The 18673-nt window shown below is 40.0% G+C and overlaps 1 long non-coding RNA gene across 2 annotated transcripts; it reads left to right on the top strand.

The window, feature by feature from the left end:
* Nucleotides 1-205: 205 nt before the first annotated feature.
* Nucleotides 206-5845, top strand: LOC132611352 (uncharacterized). 2 transcript variants are annotated; one of them, XR_009571586.1, is made up of 5 exons: nucleotides 206-386; nucleotides 1684-1734; nucleotides 3191-3279; nucleotides 4094-4176; nucleotides 4964-5845. It is a non-coding gene; the product is annotated as an uncharacterized LOC132611352 (long non-coding RNA). The 2 variants fall into 2 exon arrangements; XR_009571587.1 differs by lacking the exon at nucleotides 206-386 and adding an exon at nucleotides 396-1020.
* The last annotated feature ends 12828 nt before the right edge of the window (nucleotides 5846-18673 follow it).

Consider the following 18673-nt stretch of genomic DNA (forward strand, 5'->3'; position numbering starts at 1 on the left):
CTTTTCTAATTTTTCCATTTAAACTTTGTCGTATACGCACACATATACATGGATACCATATATACATGTGTGTGTATATATACAAATGGGCGGCCCCCTTTAATTTCCCTTTCAAATTGGCCGAGCCCAGCCCAAAAAAAGGCCAGACCCGGCCCAAGTGGTAATATATATACTCCTTGCCTCGGCCAAACGAACCCCTAAAAGGGGTCATTTGTTTTTGCCAAGGGTTTCCTTGTGAAACCCTAGCCGCCATGGGGCGAAGCCCTCTCTCTCCTACGTCACTTGCCATTTTTGGCAAGCTAGCAGGTGTACGACGCCTCTCCTAATTCTAGTATAGCCAGATCAGGCAATGCATTAATTGTTTCAACCCCTTTTCACCAAACGCGGTATATCTTACTGCTTTCTTTTGCTTTTGTGTTATTTAACGGTAAAATGATTGAAATCCCTAATGGTTTTTTGTTATATATTCCGCATTTTGTACATTCGGATAATTTAAGATAATTTCGGGAAGTTAAGAGCAATGCTATAATTCTGATCTTGTTTGGTGCATAAGTGGTTCATAAAATTTTTGATGTGGAAATATTGAGGAAGGCTAAGTGCAAATTTGGAAATTTGGAAATAGTTTTCATGAATTACAAAAATTAGTCATGAAATAATTAGGCTTGGAAAAAAAAAAAAAAAAGGAAACAAGCCCAAGTGTGGCCGGCCAAGGTATGGGCCAAGGCCCACTTGGGAATTTAAATCCAAGTAAATAAAAAGAGAGGGCCACTATTATTTTGTCATCACATTTCAAGAACATTCAAGAAAAAGAAGACCTTGAGAGAAAGAGAGGAGGGCTTCGGCCAAGAGAAAAAAAGAAAGAAAAAAAATTGAAGCCATCAATCTTGATCCAAAAAATATATTCTCCTTGTATTCCTACTAATTCAAGGGTCCTCTTTAACGTGGAAAATTGTTGGAGCAAGAAAACTACTCTTTGTTGCAAGTCCAAAATTCTAGTCAAGTGGGAAATTAAGGAAAAAGGTAAGAATTCATATTCTTTTATATGTTATGGAAGGTTTATGTATGTTGTAGTATGTAGAAATGAATGAAAATCATGAAAATAATGTGTGTTGTGTGTGTGGCTGTGTGAGTGTAGAGTGGTGGAGAGGAGGTGGATTAATTTTACTTAATATGTTAGTTGTGTTGTTGTGGAGTCTATGATGCAAATGAAAGACTAATGGTTCAAGTTGGCATTGAAATTGGTTGTGGGTTGTTGTAGAAATTAATGTGATTTTAATATGGTTTTATATAATTGTGAGAATGAAGTTGCTAATGTGTGAATTGTGGTTGTAGTTTATGAATGTGAAAGAAGGAAATGTGTTGTTGTGGCTTTTGTTGCATTTGTATAGTTTCGTGTGGAAAGGAGTTGGGTTGGATTGTTTTGAATGTTGTGCGGGTTACTAATGTTAGAATACGCTTCAAATAAATTGTTGGTATTGTTAAAATAATTGTTGGTATTGTTGCTGATATTTTGGCCGAGTTAAATTCTCGGATTTGTTGTTGTAATTTTGGCCGAGTTGAATTCTCAGGGTTGTTGTATTTACAGGGGAAGTGCTGTCGAAATTTCTGTAAATAAAGTGTTGGATTAGAATTGAACTCTTAAGTGTTATGGCTAATGTTTGGTACGTATGAATATTGTTGTAGATCTTGCGAGGCCAGAGGCTTAAGTTCGGATTAGCGTAGAAAGCGGGCAAGGTATGTAAGGCTTACCTTTCTTTCTTTTAGCATGATCTCTACGAAACGAGCAAATGACGTATATGTATGAATTCAAAGAAATTTCCCATTCTTAGAGCCACTAGGATGGCTAACATTCTTGACTTCCATAAGTGGTTTCATATGGTGTTGACGCGTACCTATGATGTCCGAAGTTTGTTTGATATGTTCTAAAGGGCACTTGAAGGATAATCGGTATGACTAAAGTTCTGATCTTCAAATGCTAGCACGTCCTATTACTCTATTGAGTCTTTGATATGTTTTGATATGTACGTATGGTTCCAAAACTCTACTTGAATTGGTCCATAACGATATCCGAAAAGTACTTGATATGATTGTTGCGTTGATTTTTTCCAAAAATAGCTTCTGAAATGTTTGTAGAAGGTTCTGTACTTCAAACACTCATAACTTTCTTATACTAAGTCGGATTGACCCGAAACTTGTTTCTGAGCCTTCAGGGGTCGGTCAGTATACTTGTCCATCGAGTTTTAGAATTGATTCATATACATATGGTTCTCACTACTCCGCTCGTGCGTGCTACTATTATATCGTCCACCGAGCCTCGGGCCGGTTATATCATTGTGTGCACTATGTTATACTCGCCACTAACATGTTATGTTATATATGGATCGGAGCCGACGCCTCGGCAACATGATATGTTCTGTTTTCTGTATATATATGAGCAAGATATGTTTTTCAAAGGAAGTATTATTATGGATATGTATATGTTATATGTATGGATCGGGCTGCACGTTCCGCAGCAGTATAATATATGTATGGATCGGGCTGCACGTTCCGCAGCAGTATAATATATGTATGGATCGGGCTGCACATTCCGCAGCAGTATAATATATTTATGGATCGGGTCGTACGTTCCGCGGCACTAATATGTTATATATATATATGGATCGAGTCGTACGTTCCTCGGCACTAATATGTTATATATATATGGATCGGGCCGTACGTTCCTCGGCACTAATATGTTATATATATATATATATATATATATATATATATATATATATATATATATATATATATATATATATATATATGGATCGGGCCGTACGTTCTTCGACACTAATATGTTATATATGGATCGGGTCGTACGTTCCTCGGCACTATCGCATTACATATGGATCGGTTATATGTATATGTATATGGTGGCATATGATGTCGACACGTATGATCTGTGTTTGGAAAGTAAGTGTTTTGGTACTTTGGATGTTTTCCTCATTTTCGGTACTTTTCTGACATATGACATCGGTAAGCATGATTTACATTCGAAAAATAAACACCTTGGTATTCTGACTAATGTACTTACTTTCTGTACCGTTGTTCCGGTTATGTTTCTGTTTTTTGTATTCCATGCCTTACATACTCATTAGATATTCCGTACTGACCCCCTTTCTTCGGGGGCTGCATTTCATGCCCGCAGGTACAGACGCGCACGTGAGTGGTCCGCCAGCTTAGGCCATCCATTCTGCTGTGTTGAAGTGCTCCCTCGTTCCGGAGCCCACACTTTTGGTATAGATCTTTTTGTTGTACATATTTATGTATATATGACTATTTTAGGGGTACGGCGGGGCCCTGTCCCGTCATATGGTTCTGTTATGTTTGTTAGAGGCCTGTAGACATATATGTGGCTCATGGGTCATTGTTGTTCGGTCATGTTTGTGTGAAATGCGCCCTACGAAGTCCCAGTTGCTATGATAGCCTTAACGGCTTGTGCGTATGTATATGTATGTATATGTCTTTGGGCGATATGTCTTTCGACAGCCTTGGTGGCTTCTGTATGATATGTATGTTACAGGTGACCGCTTAAGACGACGTCTGTTCTCAGTATCTGTATAAATTAAAATATGTTGGATATGGATAAGTCACGGATATGTCGATTTGGCAAGTAGGTGTGTACGGGTGTCCAGCTCGGGCACTAGTCACGACCCACAGGGTTAGGTCGTGACATTTTTGTTCTTACTCAGTTTAAATACTATGTTCTTATTGGTTCATAATGAACCAAGTGGATCGGTCACTTTTGGGTCAGATCTGGCCTTTGAATACTTATTTTGTTTAATCCCAACCTTTGATTGTTGTGAGGATATGCCAATTCTCATTATTGGAAGCTATCCCACATTGAAATCGAGTTAGGGTTTGAGGCTTGGGGATTTGTATTTAAAGGGCCCTATTCTCTGTTATCTGAACAAGTTTGAGCATATTGAAAATCTCATATACTCATATACTCATAAACTCGAAAATGCATGAGATTCAAAATACTTGAGATCTTTAACTTTTTATGAGTTAAGTAAAATTTTATGAGCTTATTTTCTCTTGTTTTTTTAAGGGGGTTTTGTGTGTGGCTGAGTACAATTGATGGACGAAGGAATCATCCAAGTTCATTCTCGATCAATGCTGAGCCTAGGAAAGGTAATTTTCTATCTTTTTGGCTATTTTTTTTGGTTTAATTATGTGTTAGTCGTTATATGCTTAGTTATTTATCCTGTTTTACTTATTTTGAAATTATAGTTAGTTAGTGCAAGGCTGTATAGGGTCATGTATTAGTTAAATGTTCATTACTTTAATATGTTGGTTTGTTTTGCTAAGTTTAATGATATGTTCAATATAAAGTTATATGTTTGATGTACAAGTATGATTAGGAGTATGTTAAATGACCTTTAGGTTGGATAATAGATGCTATAAACATCCTTGTTAATAGTGTGGATTGATATGGTCTCTATATGGTAAAAAATGATTTATGTTGGCATTGTTGTTTTGCTTTTAAAAATTTAAGAGACTGTCCTTACATGTATGTGCTTTGAATCACATATTAGAGGCTAATGCTCATTTTATGATTTAGTTCATAGTTACGTTCTTTTTCCTTTAGTTATGTTATTCATAGTATTGTATTAGTTTACTATTGTATGATTTAGTTTCTATGTAGTTAATTTTTGTCTTTAGCTTTAATTTAGGGCTGCTTGAATGTTAATCATGTCATTTAAACTAGTTTAGTTTAATTACTTAGGTATTAAAACCATATTGATTGCTTATACTTTTATTAATCTTGTTTTGCTTAAGTAAGGTGAAAAAAAATATGAAATCTCTAATTGACCCTATCTAGATATTTACTTGTTCAAACTAGTTGTATAATATATTAACCATGACTGAGTACTTGCCCTGTCTAATATCATTAGTCTTTTTTGACATGTATGTGCAGATTTGGTGTGCCCGAGTCCATCATAACAGACAATGGAGCGAATCTGAATAGCCACCCAATGAAGGATATCTGTGAGCAACTCAAGATCACCCATTGAAACTCAACAGCTTACCGGCCGCAAATGAACGAAGTCGTAGAAGCAGCCAATAAGAATATCAAGAGGATAATTGAGGAAATGACTGATAATCATAAGGGTTGGCACGAGCAATTGCCTTATGCCTTACTGGGATACTGTACGACGGCCAGAACTTCAACAGGAGCAATACCATATTTGTTGGTCTACGGGACTGAAGCAATCATACTCGCTGAAGTTGAGATACCTTCCCTGATAATCATTCATGAAGCGAAATTGGACAATGTCGAATGAGTCTGAGATCTTTATGAGAAATTGGTGTTGATTGATGAGAAACAGATGGTTGCTGTCTGTCACGGTCAATTGCACTAGCAAAGGATGGCAAGAGCCTTTAACAAACGAGTCAGAACCAGACTTTTTTAGATCGGGCAACTGGTGCTCAAAAGGATTTTTCCACGCCAAGATGAATATAAAGGGAATTTTTCTCCGAACTGGCAAGGGCCTTAAGTAATCTTGCAAAGTACTCTCCAGAGGAGCAGTAGTATTGGTAGAAATGGACGGTCAAGAGTGGCTGAAGCCGATTAACTTAGATGCAATCAAATGCTACTATGCGTGAAGAATGAGCTTCAGTTTGCAATAGTACTCTTTGCTTGGAATCGTTATTCCATTTTCTTGTATTAGTTGTTTCCTTTTGCTTGTAATCGCTTTGTAATAGATAGGCTAAAACAAAACACCTTGTGCAATGGACTGCCAAAAGAATGACTTTTTTTGGGGAAAAACCAAAGCAGTCCTTTTTTGGAAAATAAATACATTAATCACACATTAAAGCTCGTAGGTCAACCGTATTCTATGGATCTTTAATACTAGGGTGCGTAAAACCTTCCCTAGGGGATCATCAGAACCCTTACCTCGAACTCTGGTCCAAAAGATTTTTATTCATTTCTGAAAAATCTTTAAACCCAGTTTTCCTAGTTTTTCATAATAAATTAGGTGGCGACTCTGAAAAAAATACTAAATCCAATTAGAGCACCAATAACCTAGAAGTAGCTTTTATGCCTTAACCCGCGTAAAAGTGAACCGTAACAAAAATCATGCAATAACAAATTCTAGTCATCAAATCCATGCTTAATAGAGCTAACCCAACCAACAAATCAAGATTTAAAAGAGTAGAAGGAATACGCATTAAACCCACTTTCATTCTTCAAGCTCTATGGATTTTCTACCATGGATTCTTACTAGGGAAGGTAAAAGAAAGAGATTAAGATTAGGGAACTTACCCTCGTGAGAAATCTGACCAAACAACCCCCCCCCCCCTCTCAATTCGCCTCCAAGATGCTATGGAAATGTAATTTTTGGAGTGGGAGGAAGAAGAGTTTCATATGGCATTTAAATAAAAAATCTGGCCCGTCAACCGCTTCGCCGGTTCGGCCATCGTTTTAGCACACTGCTTCGATAGTTCGGCCATCATTTTTGCGCTACCGTTTCGGCGGCTCGGGCACCGCTTCAGAGGTTTGGCCATCATTTTCGCGCGCTCTTTTGGCAGTTCGGCCACCGCTTCAGCGATCATCAGACACCAAAAAATTTGGGTGTCTTCCAAACTTGAAATCCACCCCCGGAACCATCCCAGAACCTCCCTGACACAAACCAAATATGCAGATATACATAAAAACACGCTACGAACGTACTCGTTGCCTTCTAATTCCCATTGGAGGTCTCGTTGACCAAGTCAACCCTCGATGCCTCAAAACTAACTTTCCAACCCAAGTCCCAAAATGCACCTGAGTGCATTGGGAATCAAACCAAATATGCACACAAATTCTAATGACCATCCGGACCTCTCGGAATCGACAAATTTTTTAAAAAGGTCCGTTTACCCAAAAGTCAACTTTGAGTCAACCATTTTTTGCTTTAAGCCCAATTTTCACGAAAACTCACCCGAATCAAATCTACACATCTCAGGAAGTGTGTGAACGGTCCCCTCAGGTCAAAAGTGAGCTAACCAAGCTCGGGAAAGGGTCCAAAGTGTCGGAGATGCAATAACGAACAAACGGGTAGTTATATCAGATACCAATTAAACAATCGCTCGTTCTCGAGCGACATGGAAGGGAACGAGGAAGATACCTGAGCCCGCAATAACTGGGGGTATCTCGAACACATATCGGGCTTGTCTTAATAGGAAAGATTCTCATCAAACAAGACTGAATCCCAAACTAATCACAATCCTTAGAAACATGACCACGGACCATAGCCCATTCCGAACCGATGAAATACTCTGATTTCGCTAACCTTTCTTTCGCACTTACTAGAGTCGTTTCTCGTACCGTGACTCCTTAGAAATATATGATCACACATATCAAAATTCTAAACCCATAACTTACTCTCGCCAGAAAGAATCCTTGATTCATTTGTGATCTCCACGCAATTCCATCAAACAGATCTTATCAGCATCCAACTTGGCCATTCCGAATCTTCTTAATCCTTCAAATCACAATACAGGAACCATGCCACTGAATATCTTAACGGGCAAACAACTTATCACCTCTTGCACAACAATCCCTCCTCGAATCTGTACTAAACTCATTGCAATCCATTATTCTATCGATGTAACTGTTCTCAGAAAATATCATCAAATCCAATAGGAAATCCTAACAAGGTTTCGCAAATCTATCATACCTCAAACCTGAGCCGAAACATATCAAATTCCTAAATGTCTTCCTGGAATTATAACCATAGACCATTAAGATAAATTCGAAACATGCTGACCCTGAATGAATGCACAGCTCGGATGTCACCGATAGTCGTTAGCACTGATTCCAAATTTCGAAACCAATCACAGTCATACCATATATAAAAATTCATGTTCGTCACCCTCGACTCCACAAGTTGAGTCCTATCCAAGTTATCAACTTAGTACCGAAGAGCTATACCTTACGATTTCAATCTTCATGTTTCTAAACTCTTATCCAATAGCATTCGAAACGTTTTTACGCAAAACCTGTAGCCTCATACAGTACCCCCTTAACTATAGAATGCCCTGTTGTAATATCTCGATATGACATATCCAATCTTATAATTGCCGCTCTAAATCTTGCACAATTACTCCTAGGTCCTTAATATATAAAAAAAAAAACTTACCGAAACTGTCCAGTCAATATTACTTGCAATCATACTGAATTACCGTGAGTAGGGTCCCACCTCAAAAATATAACTCTAGCCTCACATGATAGGAACTCCACAATCCTTTCTCTTAAATCACGCTAACTCATCCACTGTACAATGTTACAAACTTTTCCAACAGCATACCACCAAGCCTCATTTTATAAATCTCAACGTGTCGGTTAACTGAAATATGCTTATTACTAGCCGCCGATCACGTATCTCACAGAATTTTCCTCAATTTCCATCAGTGCACTTATACCGCCATGAGTCTCGTACAAATCACACCTGGAGATAATAGTACGCCACAAACTATATCCATTATTGTTTCCTTAACGCTTACCAGTCTAAACCGAATGCCCTCTAAATATTGCGTATCGCATAATAGTCTCACTAATATCCTCATGTATCTCACTGAAGCGTCCTTGCCCGACTTGCCTCATTCAATTTCAAAAATGTTAGCCCAAACTTGACTGAGTTAACCCCTTGCTGAAGTATCCAAGTTTACTAATCCTTTACTCAATAAATCCTGTAGCTGCTCCTTAAGCTCCCTCACTCGGCCGGTGCTATCCGATATGACGGAAAAGAAATAAGGCAAGTGTCGAATCCAAGTAAACATCATTGCCTATGTTTAGGAGTACCCAATTATGCCAAGTTCCAATTACTCAATCTGAACCTGTATATCGCAAATACATGACAACAGTATCTCCAAAAGGCCTTAATAGAACACTATCCCCGTATCCAATGTCAACAAGTAAGATACTATAATATCGTGATCAAGATATATCACTAGTCACCAATATCTACTATCTCCACATGGTAGCAAGCCAATAACAAAAAGAACTAGATGAATCACAACACAATAGAGCGGCTAGCCCAAAATCATACAACAAGGCCCAACCTATAGCATGACAGGCAGGCATGTATAAATAGATAAACCCTGGATTAAACAATACAGACACAATTTATGTCGGATAGAAATGGTACCTGAGATAACTGCATCTGAAGCCTCTACTTTGGGTCTACCCGAAAATGCATAAAATCTGCCTCGACCTGACTGCCCTACCTGAGATCCACCTTGAGGACCCTGTGAACCACCGCAGCCTGACTGAGCACCACCTCTAGATGAAACACCACCACGGCCACCAGACAATGCCAGAGTCCTTGAGACTGAATATCCTACCTGGGTCGAGTACACTCTCTAGCAAAGTGGTCAGGCTCCCTACATGCATAACAGATCCTCAAAGGTTGAACTTGACGAACAGGAACTGTAGACTCAGATGGAACCACAATACCAGCAGGTCGGAGATGAGATCTCTCCGGAACACCCTGCTTGGAGGGCCCACTAGATGAAGCCTGTAAAGCTGACTGCACGGGATTACCAGCATAAGGCTTATATGGCCTAGAAGACTGACCGTCGCCCCTCGAGCTAGAACCATCATGTCTCCCAATTTGTCGTTGCATCCTCTCACTACTCCTCCAAATGCATGGGCCTTAGCGGCATCGACTAAAGAAGCATACTCGACGATGGACTGGAAGGAAGCCCCCATGGCCTCCATCTGAAGGCAAGGAATCTGAAGAGGATTGGCTAACCCACTAACGAAATGCCTAATCCTGTCAGGCTCAGTAGGGATCAAGGGAGTGGAATAACGGGCCAGATATAATTAACAAGTCACATAGGCCTCCACAGACATGCCCCTCTGCTCAAGATGTAAAAACCCTTCCTTACGTGCCTCTCTCAAAGACCGCGACACATACTTCTCAAGGAAGGCCCGGTAAAACTGAATCCAAGTCAAGAGAGGGGAACCCTCAGGTCTGCAAGCCACGAAATACCTCCACCAAGTCATCGCGTCGCCGTGAAATTAGCAGGACCCATAGTCAACCCCATGGATCTCCACGATCCCCATCCAGTGCAGCAACTCATGCATATCTAGAACAAACTCATAAACATCCTCAGAAAAAGTACCCAAAAACCTCGGCAGTTCTAACTTCCTGAATCGCCCAACAAGATCCTGATCTGACGCGGTCATAACAGCACCCTCTATGGGTCTAATATCATCACCAGGAGTGGGTATCGTATCAATGAGGGGAGTCATAGATGCAGCGAGGTATGCTGCCTGAGTAGGTCCCTGGTCAGGGGTCTGCGGCCCGACTCTGGTCTGTGAACCTCCGCCAGGAGTCATAACCCCTGCTGTTACCTGCTGGGCATCAAGATGACATAAAATCCTGACCATAGTGTCATGAATAGCCGGATCAGAAGTAACCTCAAGCTGTGTCCGCTCTGGGGCCATATCATCCCATGCGGCCTAGCCTTGATCCGACTGATACTCAGGCTCGGAAGACGGAGATCTCTCTCGCCACTGTCCTACCGCAGGAGCACTGCCCCCGGCTGGGGCAACCCCACGACCTCTCGTTCTGTTGTGCCCTCTGGCTGTCGTTCGCCCTCGGGCGATCGTAACACGAGTCCTCACCATCTATGAGAGAAGATATAGGAGTTAGATACTAATCAAAGTTTCCTAAATGTCTTATAGCCTCTCACAGATACTAATTTGAATAGAGTAGCACGAAAGAATGAAAGAATTCGAAGTTTCCTAAATGTCTTATCGCCTCTCGCAGATAAGTACGGAGCTTCTCGTGTCGATCCACGAAAATTTACTAGACATGCTCTTGTATTATAGACCGGGTAACCTAGGGCTCTGATACCAACTTGTCACGATCCAATTTCACAAAGTCGCACGGGCACCTACCTATCCCACCTCGATAGGTGCACCCTAAATTCAACATTCACGAACCCAGTATATATATAGCGGAAGAAAATAAAGCAACAAAGCCTGTCATTTGGATATATAATAAATGCGAAAGTAATCATAAACCAGCCTAGTATCTGGTCTAATCATACAAGAGCACTAACTAAATACTACAAGTCTGAAGATAAAAAAAAGTCTCATAGTACAATTGTCTCGAAGTAAGAGTAAGACAAGTGAGTAAGGGAAAGAATATCCCGGCAGCGGCCGTCATCGTGCTCACTCTAGAATGACTCTACAGCATCCTCGCCGATCAGCCGCGAGGGAAAGAGTGAACCTCTCTAATACTCTGAATCCATAAAAGAATGCAGCAAGCGTAGGTCAGTACAAACAACGATACTGGTAGGTATCATAGGTCGACTAAGACAAGTTGACATATATGAGGGCAATAAGGTAAAATATAACAAGTAAACGATAGAGTATAAGTCATCCATTTCCACGTAATCACCGTTCATATCAAACCTTATGTTATGGCAACTAATCTCAATTGTCCCAATTCTTCATATATATCAACCAAGCCTACTAGTACGATCAAACCAACGTAGTCTAACTCATAAACATCCAAGAAATATAACCAACACTATAACCAAGTCATAATTAACCAAGAAGTATATCAAAGCAATGAAATATGAGGTATGAATGCAATGCGATGTAATGCAATGCCTGTACTCTTGTACTCTGACGGCGGAATACCTCCACGCCTCAGCAGCACAACCCATGGGGGACCCGTGAAGTCCAAGCACCGTCACTCCACACACAGCTCAGAGGACCAAATATCTGAAGGTCTCATATTATCAGTGTTCTATATTAGTCACTCCGCGCACAGCCCACAGATGACTCAATATCAAATATATCTTAGAAGAATATTGATCACTCCGCACACAGCCCAGAGATTACTCAGTATCCAATGCAATAATGTATGCAGTAGAATATGATGCAAGTACAATATCAATGAATCATATCAGCCAACCGTGCCATGCAGGAGCGCACAAGTAATATCATCATCAAGGCAACAAGATAAACCACAATGGAGTCACAACTCTCAATTCTACTAATAATCAAGTCTCACAATAAAATAGTCATCAATGTTTCTTTCTCATTTCTATGATTAGTACCAATCATAAAGCCTAACAATTTAGTATCAGTATTTCCATCTCAGTCATTCGGTGTCACAAGGCTAGGATGACTCAATAATCTATATGCCATCATATGAGTATGAATATGGAACCATGCAAGTACAATCCGTGAACGATCTCAAGTTCAAGCCCTGCCAAACATAGCGCAGCAATATCACAAATGATACACAACCGTGCCATACAAAGCGCACCAATATCATCAACAATGATCCACAGAGTAATAATAATGAATCTCCAATTTCCATAGCAATAAGGGTCAAATATTCCAAGATTGCTATAACAATAACAAGGCATACACTAAGTACTAGCATCAACATCAAGTAATTTCGTCCTTCCGTTTGACTCCTAATTCACAAACAATCCACCAATTTATACACGACGTACCAAACAAGGTCCTATGGAGTCTACAGGCTACAAGCCCGATCAAACAAGTCACAAGCAATACCAAACCCTAACGCTACATCCAACCCAAACTTCGTACCTGAAGGTTTACATGAAATCTCTGACAATATTATCTAAATATGCGCTTCGCTAGTCGAATTCTTACCACAAAGGTAAGTCGTAACCTACTTGAAACGTCGAACAACAAATCACGGACCACGAGCTAATTCCTTACCCTCACGGTAAGTCTCCACACAATCAAACTCTAATCAAATAGAGATTCTATGTAAGAATACGAGAAGAACAACATCAATATTAGTTATATTCTATTCGGGTCAAACCCGCTCTTTAATTTAGGAAAACGGGACTTAAGGGCAAAACGGAAATTTTATGATCAAAATACCAGTTTCAACACCAATTAACCCAAAACCATCATTAAAATCAAAGGAATGTTCAACTAATCCTCAAAATCATTTTTATATGAACCCCCCCCCCCCCCCCCCCCCCCCAAATTTGGGTCTAATAACCCTAATTTTTTATTCAAGAATTTCTATGAAATAATCATGGGTTATTGATTACTAAGCATGGAAACATGATAATCTATCATAAATATCAACAATTTCATCATTTAACTCCATCTATTCATCAATTTCGTTTTTAACACTTTTTCTCCCAAAACCTATGAAAATCCTCTTTGATTCTAGTTATTATTAGGTTAGAATCATGCAATAATAAATTCTAGTCATCAAATCCATGCTTAATAGAGCTAACCAACCAACAAATCAAGATTTAAAAGCCTAGAAGGAATACTCATTAAACCTACTTTCATTCTTCAAGTTCTATAGATTTTCTACCATGGATTCTTATTGGGGAAGGTAAAAGAAAGAGATTATAATTAGGGAACTTACCCTCATGAGAAATCTGACCAACCCCCCCCCCCCCCCCTAAATCCCCTCCAAGATGCTATGGAAATGTAATTTTTGGAATGGGAGGAAGAAGGGTTTCATAAGGCATTTAAATAAAAAATCTGGCCCGTCAACCGCTTCGCCGGTTCGGCCATCGTTTTAGCACACTGCTTCGATAGTTCGGCCATCATTTTCGCGCTACCACTTTGGCTGCTCGGCCACCACTTTAGAGGTTCGGCCATTATTTTCGCATCATTTTGGCGGTTCAACCACCGCTTCGGCGGTCACCAGACACCAGAAAATTCTGGTGTCTTCCAAACATGAAATCGACACCCGGAACCATCCCAGAACCTCCCGGACACAAACCAAATATGCAGATATACATAAAAATGCACTAAGAATGTACGCGTGGCCTCGGAATTCCCTTTGGAGGTCTCGTTGACCAAGTCAATCCCCGATGCCTCAAAACGAACTTTCTAACCCAAGTCCCAAAATGCACCCGAGTGCATTGGGAACCAAAGAAATTATGTACATAAGTTCTAAATGACCATCTGGACTTCTCAGAATTGACAGATTTAAAAAAAAAATGTCCGTTTACCCAAAAGTCAACTTTGAGTCAACCATTTTTTGCTTTAAGCCCAATATTCCCAAAAAGTCACCCAAATCAAATCTAAACACCTTAAAAAGCGTGTCAACGGTCTCCTCGGGTCAAAAGTGAGCTAACGAAGCTCGGGAAAGGGTCAAAAGTGCCAGAGATGCAATAACGACCAAACGGGTTGTTACAAAATAGCATTTGGCTCCTCGTCAAAAGTCAAGTTCTGATCAAGCAACACTGAATCACATGGGAACCATCGAAATAGTACTTCTTGAGCATAGAAATATAAAACACGGGGTGAATTCCTGCCAACCCAGGAGGCAAAGCCAACTCATAGGCTACTTCATTAATACGCTGAATGATATTGAATGGACCAATGTACTTAGGGCTCAACTTTCCCTTCTTCCCAAACCTCATCACACCCTTCATGGGTGAAACCTTCAACAATATCCGCTCACCAACCCTGAACTCTAAGTCACGAATCTTCCGATCCGCATAACTCTTTTCCCTGCTCTGAGCTGTGAGAAGTCTCTCCTGAATCAACTTGACATTTTCCAAAGAATCCCGCAACAAGTATGTACCCCAAGGCCTACCTCAAATACATCAAACTAACCAAACTGAAGAAAGACACCTCCTACCATACAATGCCTCGAATTGTGCCATCTTAACGCTCGAGTGATAACTGTTGTTATAACCAAACTTAGCTAAGGGAAAGAATTGATCCTAATGACCACCAAAATCAATTACACAGGCCCGCAACATATCCTTAAGGACCTGAATATTATGCTCGGACTGACTATTAGTCTGAGGGTGAAATGTTGTACTATGCTCTACATATGTACCCAACTCCTTCTGTATCGATCGCCAGAAATGGGATGTAAACTGAGTGAATCAATCCAAAATGATAGAAATAGGTATACCATGGAGACAAACTATCTCTCTAATGTAGATTCTGGCCAACTTCTATAAATTATAGGTAGTCTGAATCGATTTGAAATGAGCCGACTTAGTCAAATGGTCCACAATGACCGAAATAGCATCAAATTTCCCTAAAGTCTGTGGTAATCCTACCATAAAATCAATAGAATAGCATCTCCTATTTCCACTCAGGTATAAGCATCCTCTGAGTCATTCCATCGACTTTTGGTACTCATATTTCACTTGTTGACAATTCAAACACTTAGCCACAAATCCTGCGATATCCCTTTTCATACTACACCACAAATAATATTGCTTCAAATCTCGATACATCTTTGTAGCTCACGTATGAATAGAATACCTCAATCTATAAGCCTCCTCCATGACCAATCTAATCAAATCATCCACCTGGGGGACACATATGCGACCCTTGATCCTCAACCCCCCCCCCCCCCACCCGCCCACTCCCCCTAATCATCAAGAATTGCCTCTTTGCCTTTTCTTTCAACATCTTATCTAAAATTTTGCATAACTTCCCATCCTCAAACTGTTGGGCTCTAATATTCTCCGATAAGGAAGACCGTGACTCCACATAAGCAAGAACCTTGCCAGGTTCCGAAATAACAAGCCTAACCATAATATTAGCCAACGCCTGAACATCTATAGCCAAAGGTTGCTCCCCAACCTGTCATTATGCTAGGCTACACATACTCACCGCCTTGTGACTCAAGGTATCTGCCACTACATTGTCCTTGACCGGATGATAAAATAATGAGACATATCATAGTCCTTGAACATCTATATCCACCTTTGCTGCCTCAAATTAAGATCCCACCAATTGAAAATATGTTGAAGACTCTTATTATCAGTAAACACCTCATAATGCACACCATACAAGTAGTGCCTCCAAATCTTCAATGTAATTACTACCGCCGCCAACTACAAATTATGAGCGGGGTAGTTCTTCTCGTTCACTTTTAACTTTCTTGAAGCATAAACTATCACTTTTCCTTTTTACATTAAAACATAACCAAGTCAAATTCGTGAAGCATCACCATACACAGTAAAAACCTCTCCCTCCAAGGGAAGAGTCAAAATTAGATCTGTAGTCAACAAATTCTTGAGCTTTTGAAAGCTACCACTGAAAGGGTACATTCTTCTGAATCAATCTGGTCAAAGGGGATGCGATAGATGAAAATACCTCTGCAAAACACCAATAATAACTAGCGAGGCCAACGAAACTCCGAATCTCGGTAACTGAAGCAGGCCTCAATCTTCTTAGAATCTACCATAATCACATCCTTAGTCACCACATGACCCAGAAAAGCCACAAATTCGAGCCAAAATTCGCATTTTGAGAACTTAGCATATAATTGCTTCTTTCAGAATCCCAAGTATGATCCTCAAATGTTGCTCATGGCTCTCTCTACTATATGATCCTTAAATATTGCTCATGCTTTGCTCTACTATGAGAGTATATCAAGATATTATCGATGAAAAAATCCATGAAGGAGTCTAAGCACGGCCTGAAAATATCGCTCATCAAATCCATAAAGGTTGTTGGGGCATTGGTCAGCTAGGAACTCATAGTAACCATAACGAGTCTTGAAGGCTATCTTAGGGATATTATCCGCCCTAATCTTCAACTGGTAATAACCGGACCTCAAATCGATCTTGGAGAAGATCGATGCACCCTGAAGATGATCAAATAGATCATAAAATCTGAGGAATGGGATACTTTTTCTTAATGGTAACCTTGTACAACTGTCGATGGTCGATACATGTGCAAATAGACCCATCCTTCTTCTTCAAAAATAATACTAAGCACCCCAATGGCAAGCAGTAGGTCTAATAAACCCCTTATTCAACATATCTTAGAACTGTTCTTTCAACTCCTTCAACTCTGCTGGTGCCATCTGATATGGCAGAATAGAAATGGCTTGGTGCCTAGCTCTAAGTCACTACAAAAGTCAATGTCACGATCCGATGGAACATCTGATAAATTTATCAGAAACACCTTAAGAAACACCTTCACTCCTGGTACCATCTCAAGTGGAGGAGTATTGGCGCTCGTATCCTTAATATAGGCCAAATATGCTAAACACCCCTTCTCCATCATCCGACGAGCCTTAAGGAACAATATCACTTTCTTCGGTGCATGAATAGTATCACCCTTCCACTCGCAAGAGTAATTTTTTTTGAAAGCTGATTTATTGCTATGTTTTTCTCAATCTACAGGTTGTGAATTACCCCTATATAGTTCCCTGGTATAGGCTCGATGGCAGTGGTTTTTTGGCCTAGTCCATCTATGCCTTTGTTTTGTTTATTTTTGTAAATCAATAAAAAGGACACACTTAGGCGTGAATTATATATATAAAACAAACTAGGGACTCCTGGCATATCTAAGGTAACTGTCTTAGCATGATAGTCCAAGATCGCATTATAAGGGGACAACCAACTTATGTCGCGCCCTAACTCGGGGAACGTGCGGGCACTTACCATCTTCCTACCTCGGTAGGCGAATCCGTCCCTTAACCAACACCCAAACAAATAAATGAAATCAACTCTCAACAATAATATAAATTAGTATGACATAAAAGTAATAATAAGTGCGAAATAATGCATGCCCCAATGAATCTGGCCTAAGTCGTACAAAAGCTGCTTCGTAGATAAAGTCTGAATACATAGTCTAATTAGATAAATATTGTCTCAAGGATAGAAATAAGACAAGTAATGAAAGAGTAGCCATCCGGGCTGCAGATCCTCCAAGTGCTCACCTTGGATGCTAGTGAATCAGGCCTCGGGATTAGTCACGAGGGGTGGAAGTCTCTCCAACAATGTACTCGGCATTCATAAAAATACAGCAATGTAACATCTGTACAAAACACGGTACTGAGTAAGCATCATAGGCCGACAACAGTTAGATCACGCATGCAAACAAGGAAACATAAAGATAATCATGCTCACAGACAGATACAAGTCAACAAGTTCAAATAGTACAATCAATTTCCAAACGATGTCTCAAATATTACACAAGTCCAGACATAACCATAATAATCACCCAATAACTCAAATATCACCGAAGATCAATATCAAACCAACTGACAATAAGCACATCTAAGGTGTATGCAAATGAAATGCAATGCAATGATACACACATGTTCAGGGGGAAAATATCCACCTTTCGACGGACATGACCCATAGGGGACCGCTAAATCGATGTATCGTCATTCCGTATCACACAGCCTAGAATGACTCCTTCATCTAATATCATTACTAATCACTCTGTATCACACAACATAGAGATGGCCACGCAAATATGGTACTGTCACATGAATCATGCTTACCTCCGTCATCACCATCTCCCAACATCAAGATCAAGACAGATATATCATGGATATGAGAAAGTATGTCATGCAATGAGAATATCATAAATAACGTATGGATTCCAGTCAATTCATATAAGGACAACCATCACACTATAAATATCACATGAATCCTTTCCTTCCAGCCAGTCTCCCATAATACATAGAAACCACCAATTCACATAAGAAAAACAACGCATAAACATAGGGATTCTACAAGCCACGAGCCCGAACACACAAGTCACACAACATTACCATTCCTAAGAAGTCCATCCCAAACTTCATACCCGAAGGTTCATATGATATGTCCAATAATTCCTTCGTACTATATACGAGTCGCTAATCGGAGTCTAACCAAAAGGTAAGCCATAACCTAC

The sequence above is a fragment of the Lycium barbarum genome, chromosome 9, assembly GCF_019175385.1.
Source record: "Lycium barbarum isolate Lr01 chromosome 9, ASM1917538v2, whole genome shotgun sequence".
NCBI lineage: Eukaryota > Viridiplantae > Streptophyta > Magnoliopsida > Solanales > Solanaceae > Lycium > Lycium barbarum.